The 9,309-nt window shown below is 32.2% G+C and overlaps 1 pseudogene; it reads left to right on the plus strand.

The window, feature by feature from the left end:
- Positions 1 to 234: 234 nt before the first annotated feature.
- Positions 235 to 1,558, plus strand: LOC114314660 (5'-adenylylsulfate reductase-like 4 pseudogene; annotated as a pseudogene).
- The last annotated feature ends 7,751 nt before the right edge of the window (positions 1,559 to 9,309 follow it).

The following is a 9,309-nucleotide window of genomic DNA, read 5'->3' on the forward strand; positions in this document are numbered from 1 at the left end:
TTATCGAATTGGAGATGACCCAAAAGCTTGGTCTCAACTTTAAGATCATCATCATCAAAACCATTCTGTTCTTCTTCCTCGTCAAACACAACAGTAAAACCCATTCTCTTCCTCCTGTTCTTCTTCCTCGTCAAACACAACAGTAAAACCCACATTATCATCAATCATAACATTGTCTTCTTCTTCTTGGAAATCAGTGATTAGGTTCCCAAAGGAAACCATCTAATCGAAAACATGATTCGACATAGGGTTCAACAATTTCTCAATCTTCTCCCTCTTGTTGGGGTTATTGTTCTTCAAAACACCCAAAACCTCATCAGCGGCGGCGGCGACTGTTACGGGAGGCTGACCACCGCCCAATTGCTGCTGTACGAGGCTAAGCATGGCCTCATAGGGAACCCTAGTTTTTTTCGTCTTGGGCTCGTAAAAAAAGGCCCAAATTTGATTCTACTGATTATGGCTCTGCAATAATACCATGGGTTTCCTAGTCTTTTCCTTCTAAATTCTACCATGCGTGTATGCTATCATGGTTCTCGGACCCTTGGTTCTCTTGTTTCTTTCTATGATGATGTTATTGGTAAGGCCTTACCCTGGAACTTTTCTGGTCATTGTTTAAAGGAAACTCACTTGAAGATCTTACATTTTTTTTCTGAAGATGTTGATTTCATTTATCCATAAGAACTTATAGTATTTTGTTCTTTGCATTATTTGTATCAAATTACTGAAGAAATTTCTCAAGCGATATCTAATGAAAACAAGGTCACTTTTTTAGGCCTTAAGACTGAGCCATTGAATGGAACATACTTGGAAAGAATTGGACAGTCATCTGATGATGGAAAAAACAACCACCCCGAGCAGGAAAGTTGCCCATTCTCATGGGCTAGATCTCCAGAGAATTTGCTTCAGCCGGAGACATATTTGGCCTTGGCCACTGCATTCGTGCTTTTGAGGTTGCTCTATTTCCTTTTACCAACTCTGTCTGCATGTACTCAATTGGTTTGGAGACTGTACATCCCGAATATGAAGTTAAAAGAGCTTGTGGGAACATCCTCTGGCCTATCTGAATCGAGCAATCCAGTTATTCAATTCCCTAAAGGAGCCCTGCAAGAGAAACAATTTGCAAGAGGGGGCGATGAATGCTAAGGCATGGGCTTCAAAGTCCTTAGCTTCGGTTTCATTTGGGGACGCAAACACCAGCCGGGTTATGCCAGTAAGTTGATCTCACTTCACTTTTTTCGGCAAAATTAGGCTTTTAGATTCTCCTTTGCTGCAGAATCTTTTCTGTGTCCGTTTGCAACAAATTCATGATTTGATTTGGTTTTCCATTTGGGGCTCAATGTTTCATGGTAAGGTGGAAAATTTTACATTGGTTGGTTGTTGTAGCAACCGTCATTTCTATGTAATTTAGAATAGAATTTGTTATCACCATCCCAAAAATAAGAAATGGCTTTAATTTTGTGAATAGCTTGTAAGCTATATAGCCTTGACTGGCTGGTTTGGACCCCCTCTTGTCATTCCAGATAAGTTTGTCATTTATATATCTCATCTTTCTATGTTATTAACATTTCTTGATAACTAATTTTAAGCAACAAGTTAAACAACAGTTTAGAAAATGCCTTAGTGTATGACTTTTTCTTTTCTTCTTTTCTTTTCTTCTGGCATCTCTTAGAACTTTACTTGTGTTTGTGTATATACTTAAAAGATGTTTAAAAACTGGTTAAATGGGGAATCTGATCTGAACTGGTTGAAATCGGGTAGTTTGGTTCTAGTTTTAAAAAATTTAGAATCATTGAATATGGTTTCGTTAGTAGATTAATGCTCAAAAGAATTGAACAAAACAAACTGAATTTTTTGATGTTTTCGTTAATTTTAGTATTCGTACGTATAGGATCTTCCATGTGAATAATGGGTGTTCTCTTCTTTTTTTAATTTTATAATATGATGATGAATGTTGGACTGAATTTTTGGGCAGCCCCGTTTCTCTCAATCTAAGCCCTAATTTCAATGTCATCTTGTGAATTAATTTGAGCAGGGTTTTTAATAACAATGAACTCAGTGGCAAGATTCTTTCAACGCTAGGATTACTGCAAACTTTGGAGATATTGTGAGTATCTCTATCACATACCCAATTAAAATCATAATAAGATGCTAGCTGTGAATACCCATTAAATTTTTTGAATTGAGTATACAGTGTTGGCAATGGATTTTCCTGGATATGGACTCATTGGTGGCCCTATCCTAATTTCAATCTCATTGTTTTTCGTTCTTGTAGTGACATGCCTGTTAACAAAGCACATACTTTTATGTACCATTGAGTGTAGTTAATCCTAATATGATCTATGCTTGTGCATTTATATCATTGATCTATAGACCTTATTCAAGTACCCAATAAAATAAGAAAGTTTAAACACATAGAGAATCAAACACATAATAAACACAAAAATATCTCACAAATTTACAAATGTCTCACAAAAGCAGAAAGTCTATGTTTAGTTCTCTACATTTCTAACATTGCTCTAATTAAATTACTGCGCTGGACTTTGGCAAAACAGTTGGCATCACATGAAGAATGTGTTCCTATAATTCTTTTTCTCTTACATGAGCATTCACTTAGAATCTTTTTCTTCTAGTGACTTTTTATTTTCCCCAGTTGCTAAGATCACATCTGAGGCAGGTGCACAATGAATTTCATGAAAATGTCTTGCAGGTATGGACTATGAAACTATGAAGAAGCCTATATGTTGATATTATAAACATGATTCTAAAATGTGTACTGAATTAAATTTCAAATTCACATGAAACTAACAAACTGAAAAGAAAAAGACATGATCTTGGTTTTGTTTTAGAGTTTTTAACTGATTTGAGTATATACAAATGGTAGGAATTTCTGTTGTGGGTCGAAATTATTATGGTGTGTTCCCGTTGAGTGGTACATTACTTAATGTGAGGGAAGCAAGCCATAAACAGATCATGGAGAACGCTGAAATGACGAGCATCAAGCAGATTCTTGGACTTCAGCATGGAAAACAGTATGACAGTGTGAAGACTTTGAGATATGGTCATTTGATGATCATGACTGATCAGGTTTAAAACATTTAGCTTCTTGTTTTGTTTTTTCTTTTGGTTTTATCTATATGCAATGGACAAAGGTGAAATTTTATATGTTACAAAAATGTGTTTAGAATGTTTAGAATCTGTTACCAAAAAGCTGTTACTAAAATGTGGGACCTCTAGTGATGTTTAGAATGTCTCATGTCATTTCTTTATGTCAGTAGCTTTAGGGGAATTGAGTTCTATCCTTTTTTGTATTTTTCTTTCATGATCTTGTCAATTCACCTTGCTTCGGGTCTTTGTCATTTTTGTAAAGCTATGGTTATAATTTTTGCATCATATTTGTTTTAGTATGATCTACCATTGTTGATTGTGTTATCCTTTGCATTAGATGGTTTCTCCTAATGCTAATTGCCTGTATGTGGTTGAAGCATCTATGGCACATAGATTATCAGATGAATCCTTAGTCTATGCTATATGATTTTTTTTTCACTAGCACTTTATTTACCTTCAATGGCATCTGTTACAGCTGAAAATATTTGAAGGATTAGCCTTTCCTCCCCTTTACTTCTACAATGGAGGAGTTAGAGAGTTCCTTGCTACAATAAAGCAACATGTTTTTATTGCGAGGTAGGTTGTTTTTAATTTTAATTGTTCTTTTCAACTTGAAATCCTTTGATTGTGAGTAATGAGCATAGTTGAAGATAGAATAAATTTGTTTTTGGGACTAGAATATATATTTTTTGTTAAATATTAGGCAATTAAAACTTTATCTACCCTGTTAAAGTTGGTTTCTCAAAGAATTATCTATAATTAGAGATTAGTAAGTTGTTAGTTGTTAATTATTAGAGGGTTTGTTGAATCATGTACCTATAAAATATAATATGGTGCATAATTTGGATTCAAATAAAAAAAATCAATCTTCACCGAGAGGTTGTCCCGGGAGCAAATATATAATGGAGCTTTAATTTTTGTTTATTATAGGTCATCGATGTAATTTTGCCTATCACTATAAAAAAAAGGGAAAACTACATATCAGTGCATGTGATAAAAATAATTTGCAATATCTGGTAGTGCAACTCTTTTTGTATAAAAAACACAGCAAATGTTACATCCCAAGAAGATTCTTACCATTTTAGCAAGTATTTGCCACACTTCCCACTGAATTGTAATCTCCCCTAGAAAAAATGGTGGAAATAAGGAAAAGCAAAGGAAAATGAGAAAAGTTCTTTAGAATCTGTTGAGATCCCATGCATGTTGTTTAACATAAATATGGTGCTAGTGTTGAAATTCCAAAAATATATTTACTCCAACAGTCGGATCCGCTGTTGAGTGTGGTTCAGTTCTTATCTGTTCCACACTGCTCCAACAGTTTAGGGTGTTAAATTGTATTGAAATTGAATATTTTCCCCTGCTGTGCTTAATTGCCTTTACTCACAGTTTAGGGTGCTTCTTGATCCAGTTCACTTTCACTCAGTTCTTGAACTTGTGTACCAACAGGAAAATCGTGCAAAATGTGCTGCACGCAACAGAATCAGGAAAAGGGGTTCTCACTGCTCCTTTCAGGTTACTCAAATCAAATCGCCTGGGAGTCATATTGACTTTTGCTGTCTACAAGACAGATCTCCCCTCAAATGCAACATCAAGTGAGAGGATTCAAGCAACTGATGGGTATGTTGTCTGCCTAAAAATCAAACTTGTCATTAGCTCCTTAAGGGGGAATAGAGAAGAGAAGAAATAAATAAATATACAATGATGACAATTGTATAACTGATCCTATTCATAAAATAAATTGTATTTAAAAAATATAAAACAAATTTAGAGGTCATCGCAAAGTAAAATAGAATTAATTGAGTTGATGTCCTGTCTTAGCTATAAATAATGAGTGCAGCTAGAAATTTCAGGATGTAGACAAGATTAGAAAGATTGAATTAGAGAAGAACTTCATTTAATGTTTCACTACTGCCAAGCAAGTACCTTGGCGAGTCTTCGATATCGAATCAAATGTGGAGAAGTTGCTTCAACAACTTGCAAGCAAACAAACCATACTTGTAAATGTGTATGATACCACCAACATTTCGCACCCTATCAGCATGTATGGCTTGAATGTATCAAATGATAGGTTACAACATGTTAGAACACTTAACTTTGGTGATCCATTCAGAAAACATGAGATGCGTTGCAGGTGATCTATGTAATCCTATCTGTTACTGTGTATTTTAGACGAGTCAATGCGAGTTCTTAGATTGAGATTCAAAGTGATAAAATGGACTTACAACTAAGTTTGTTCTTGAAGCAGATTCAAACAAAAACCACCATGCCCATGGTTTGCGATGATAATTTCAATTGGTATCCTTGTAATTGCATTGCTTCTTGGGCATATAATCAACGCAACAGTGGGATGTGCTCGCCAAAGTTGAGGATGATTACCATGAGATGATGGAGCTGCAGAAACAAGCAGAGGCAGCTGATGTTGCTAAATCACAGGTATTTGATAGTTGTAGTTCATGTATTGAAATTTTGTTAGGCTTCACCTAATATGTCTACATGGTTCTAATTGAATTTGAATCCTCTGTAGTTCCTTGCTACTGTGTCCCATGAGATCAAAACCCCAATGAATGGTGTTCTTGGTAAGTTTTTGTTATTGTCCTTTATCATTTTAAGTCATTTAAATACATTGCTTTGGGGAAAACATTAAAAAATTATTTAAAAATAAACAAAGAAAGTGGGGTTGTTGTGTGATGTCTGTATATATGTTTATTCAACAGGAATGTTGCAGATGCTAATGGATGCAGATCTAGATGTAACTCAACAAGACTATGTCAGAACTGCACAGGGCAGTGGAAGAGCGTTGGTTTCACTAATAAATGAGCTTTTGGACCAAGCAAAGATTGAATCTGGTAAGCTCGAGCTTGAGATTTACAGAGATATCTAAAGATCAAATCCATCAAGCTGATTCACAATTTCAGGCATAGTGCATTGATTGGTTTCACTAATATGATTGATTTTTGTTCATTTGGACTAGAATATATTTTTTTCATTTGTTGATAGCTGCGCATGGATAACAAATAGTTATGTTTCAAACTGTTATGCTAGATGGATGTGACTTGTGAATGAAAACTTAGAATAGTTGTATTGTGTCAAATGTTAATGAATTATGTATTGTGTTGAATGTTAATGATTTAGTTGATTTGAATGATGCTTTAAAATTATAGGTTTATTATGGATTGAATGAATTATTAGGAATTACAGGTGTATTGTTTTCCCGCTTTGGTGACCAATTTATTAGTCGCGACAAATAAATAATTTTTTTTCGCAAAAAATGACAATTGCCGACCAAGAGTTTTGGTCGCAAAAAATACATCTATTGCCGACCAAAAAATGAGTTGGTCGTGGAAACTCACTTTTGCCGATCAAAAGTTTTGGTCGCGAAAAGTAACAAATGGCGACCAAATTTTTGGTCGTGGAATGTCACAATTGGCGACCAAACTTTTTGGTCGTTGAATGTGATAATTAGCAACCAAACTTTTTGGTCGCGAAATGTGTCAATTGGCGACTAAGATATTTGGTCGGGAAAATATCACTTTTCGCGACCAAAGTGTTTTAGCGACAAAATGAATTAGTCGCGGTAATTAAATATTTAGCGACCAAAAATTTAGTCGGCAAATCCAACTTTTGCCGACCAACCAAAATTTTGGTCGCGAATTACTTTTGCCGACCCTCAATTGGTGACCAAAGTAGCGACTAAAAAAATTGGTCGCGGATAACTTTGGCCGACCAAAAATAGACTTTTAGCGATTAATTTTTTTGTTGCCAAAAGTGTTAATTCTTGTAGTGGTATTTGAAGAAATATTTTTATAGAAGAGGAGCATTGCTTCGAGGCTGTTGAATAATTATTCATAAGAATCATGTTGTGTGGATTTCATATATGAGTATTGCGTGGAATATGTTATAACTCATTCGGCTTATGCGTCATGAAAAATTACTTTGAATTTTATTGTAAAAGTGAATACATGTTATAAATTTAAAATTAATATGAATAATGTTATAAGACGTACATACATTCACAACTTTGTTCGTATTTGATGAAATATTTTAATAGAAGAGGACCATTGCTCCGGGACCATTGAATAATTATTCCTAAGTATCATGTTGTGTGGGTTTCATATATGAGTATTGTGTAGAATATGTTATAATTCATTTGGCTCATAAGTCATGAAATATTACTTTAAATTTTATTGTAAAAGTGAATATATGGTGTAAATTTAAAATTAGTATAATATTAATCACACCTAAAATAAATGTAGACTATTATTTTTTTTTTTGATAATTTTTTAAGCATATAAGGATCTGTTTAACTTTTCTAACACCCTTTCAATTTCAATTATAAGTAAATTTTAATTTACTCTCATAATTAACAAATTCATACATTTTCATTCTTTCAAATATAAAAATATAAAAAAATTTATTCTTATTAAATAAGATATTTATATAACTTTTATAATTAATAAGTTAAAATGTACGAGTTGCTATATAAAAAGATACATTATGATTAAAGAATTAATTTTAAATTATGATAATATCACTTAAATAATAAATTACTGATAAAATGAGAATTGACTATTGTGTGAATTAAATTTATAAAAAAAAATATGCAATATGATTATATAAGATTTGTGAAATTTTAGGGTGTGTTTATTTTGAAGGATTAGGGTGTGAGATTGGACTATTAGTTCCACCGGACTAATAGTCCATTGTTTGATTCAAAAGTTTTGTTCCGAACTAATAGTCCCCTCGGACGATTAGTTCCATATTTGTAGGACTATCCTAGCCTATGGGGGGTGAGATAGAAACTATAAGATAACTCATCCCATGGGATTTGACAATGAAATTAAATTTTTGTCCTTTAATATTTAATTATGTATTATATTTAAAAAAATTTAAAAAAATTTAAATGTCTCAATTTAAAAATAAAATAATTTTATTTAATTTTTATTTTTGTTTTATTTTATTTAATTTCATTATTTAAATTTTAATAGATGTTTTATTTTATTTCATTATTTAATTATTATTATTATTTAAAATAAATTTATTTAAAATTTTAATTAAAAAATAACATATATTTTTATTTATATTTAATTTATTTAATTTTTAAAAAATAAATTTATTTAATTGTGCAAAAAATAAAATAAAATAAATTTTTATTTAGAAAAATGCCTCATACACCCACTGGGGGTCAACCCCCAGTGAGGTGGCACTCCATTATTGGCAAAAAAAAAAACTGTTTTTTTTTTTTTTTTTTAAGTTTCAACCAGTGGGGGCGCGACACCTCACTGGGGGTGCGACCCCCACTGGGGGTATGCAGCACTGCTGTTTTATTTAATCTATCTAAAAATAATTAAAATATTAAAACTACGTTTAATATTGTTATTACTTAGTAAATAATTGAAAAGGATAAACTAGTCATTTGAGCATTTATTTTTTTTCTATAATATCTCAAATAAATATTAGATTCACTAAAAATAGTTCAATTTATACATCTAATCTCATGACTAAACAAATATAAGATACAAATCTAATTCAATCAAATTTAGAGATAATATATCTCAAAACTAATAATTTGATGAATTACAATTTCCCTTTATCTAATCCGTCTAAACAAACAAACCCTTAATGTGTTATTTTTAAAATCGAAGAGGTGTGTGTAAATTATCCAAAATAGACAGACAAGAAAAAGAGAATTTGTCACGTTAGTTGTCTGCCACGTCTTGTCAATGTCGCTCCACGTGATCATGAATTAACTAAGCCTGTGTTTGGCAAGTGAATTTGTAGGTTTTTTGGATTATTTTAATCATAAAAAATAAAATAGGCTATTTTACTCATAACAAACAAAACATCACATCCAACCCATAATCATTACATTTTTCTCTCACAAAAAAACTCAAAAAAGTCAAAAAGCCAAAAAGTCCTTCCCAAACTAAACTTTTAAACCCAGGCTAAAATAGCCAAAATAGCCAAAAATCTAAAAAACTAACCCACTTCCCAAACGGAGGCTAAATGATTCGGGAGCAATTTGAAAATTTAGTAAAAAATTATGGCAAATTACATATATCCCTTTGAGGTATGGTTAAATTACAAATATTTTTTTGAAATTTGAAAAATTATAATTTTTTTCCTGAATGTTATATTTACATAACAAATTAGGAGTAATTTGTTATGAAATTTAAACCTCAGGGGACAAATTGTTATAAAAATACA

Source organism: Camellia sinensis, chromosome 5 (genome assembly GCF_055761805.1).
Source record: "Camellia sinensis isolate YWXY chromosome 5, ASM5576180v1, whole genome shotgun sequence".
NCBI classification, from domain to species: Eukaryota; Viridiplantae; Streptophyta; class Magnoliopsida; order Ericales; family Theaceae; genus Camellia; species Camellia sinensis.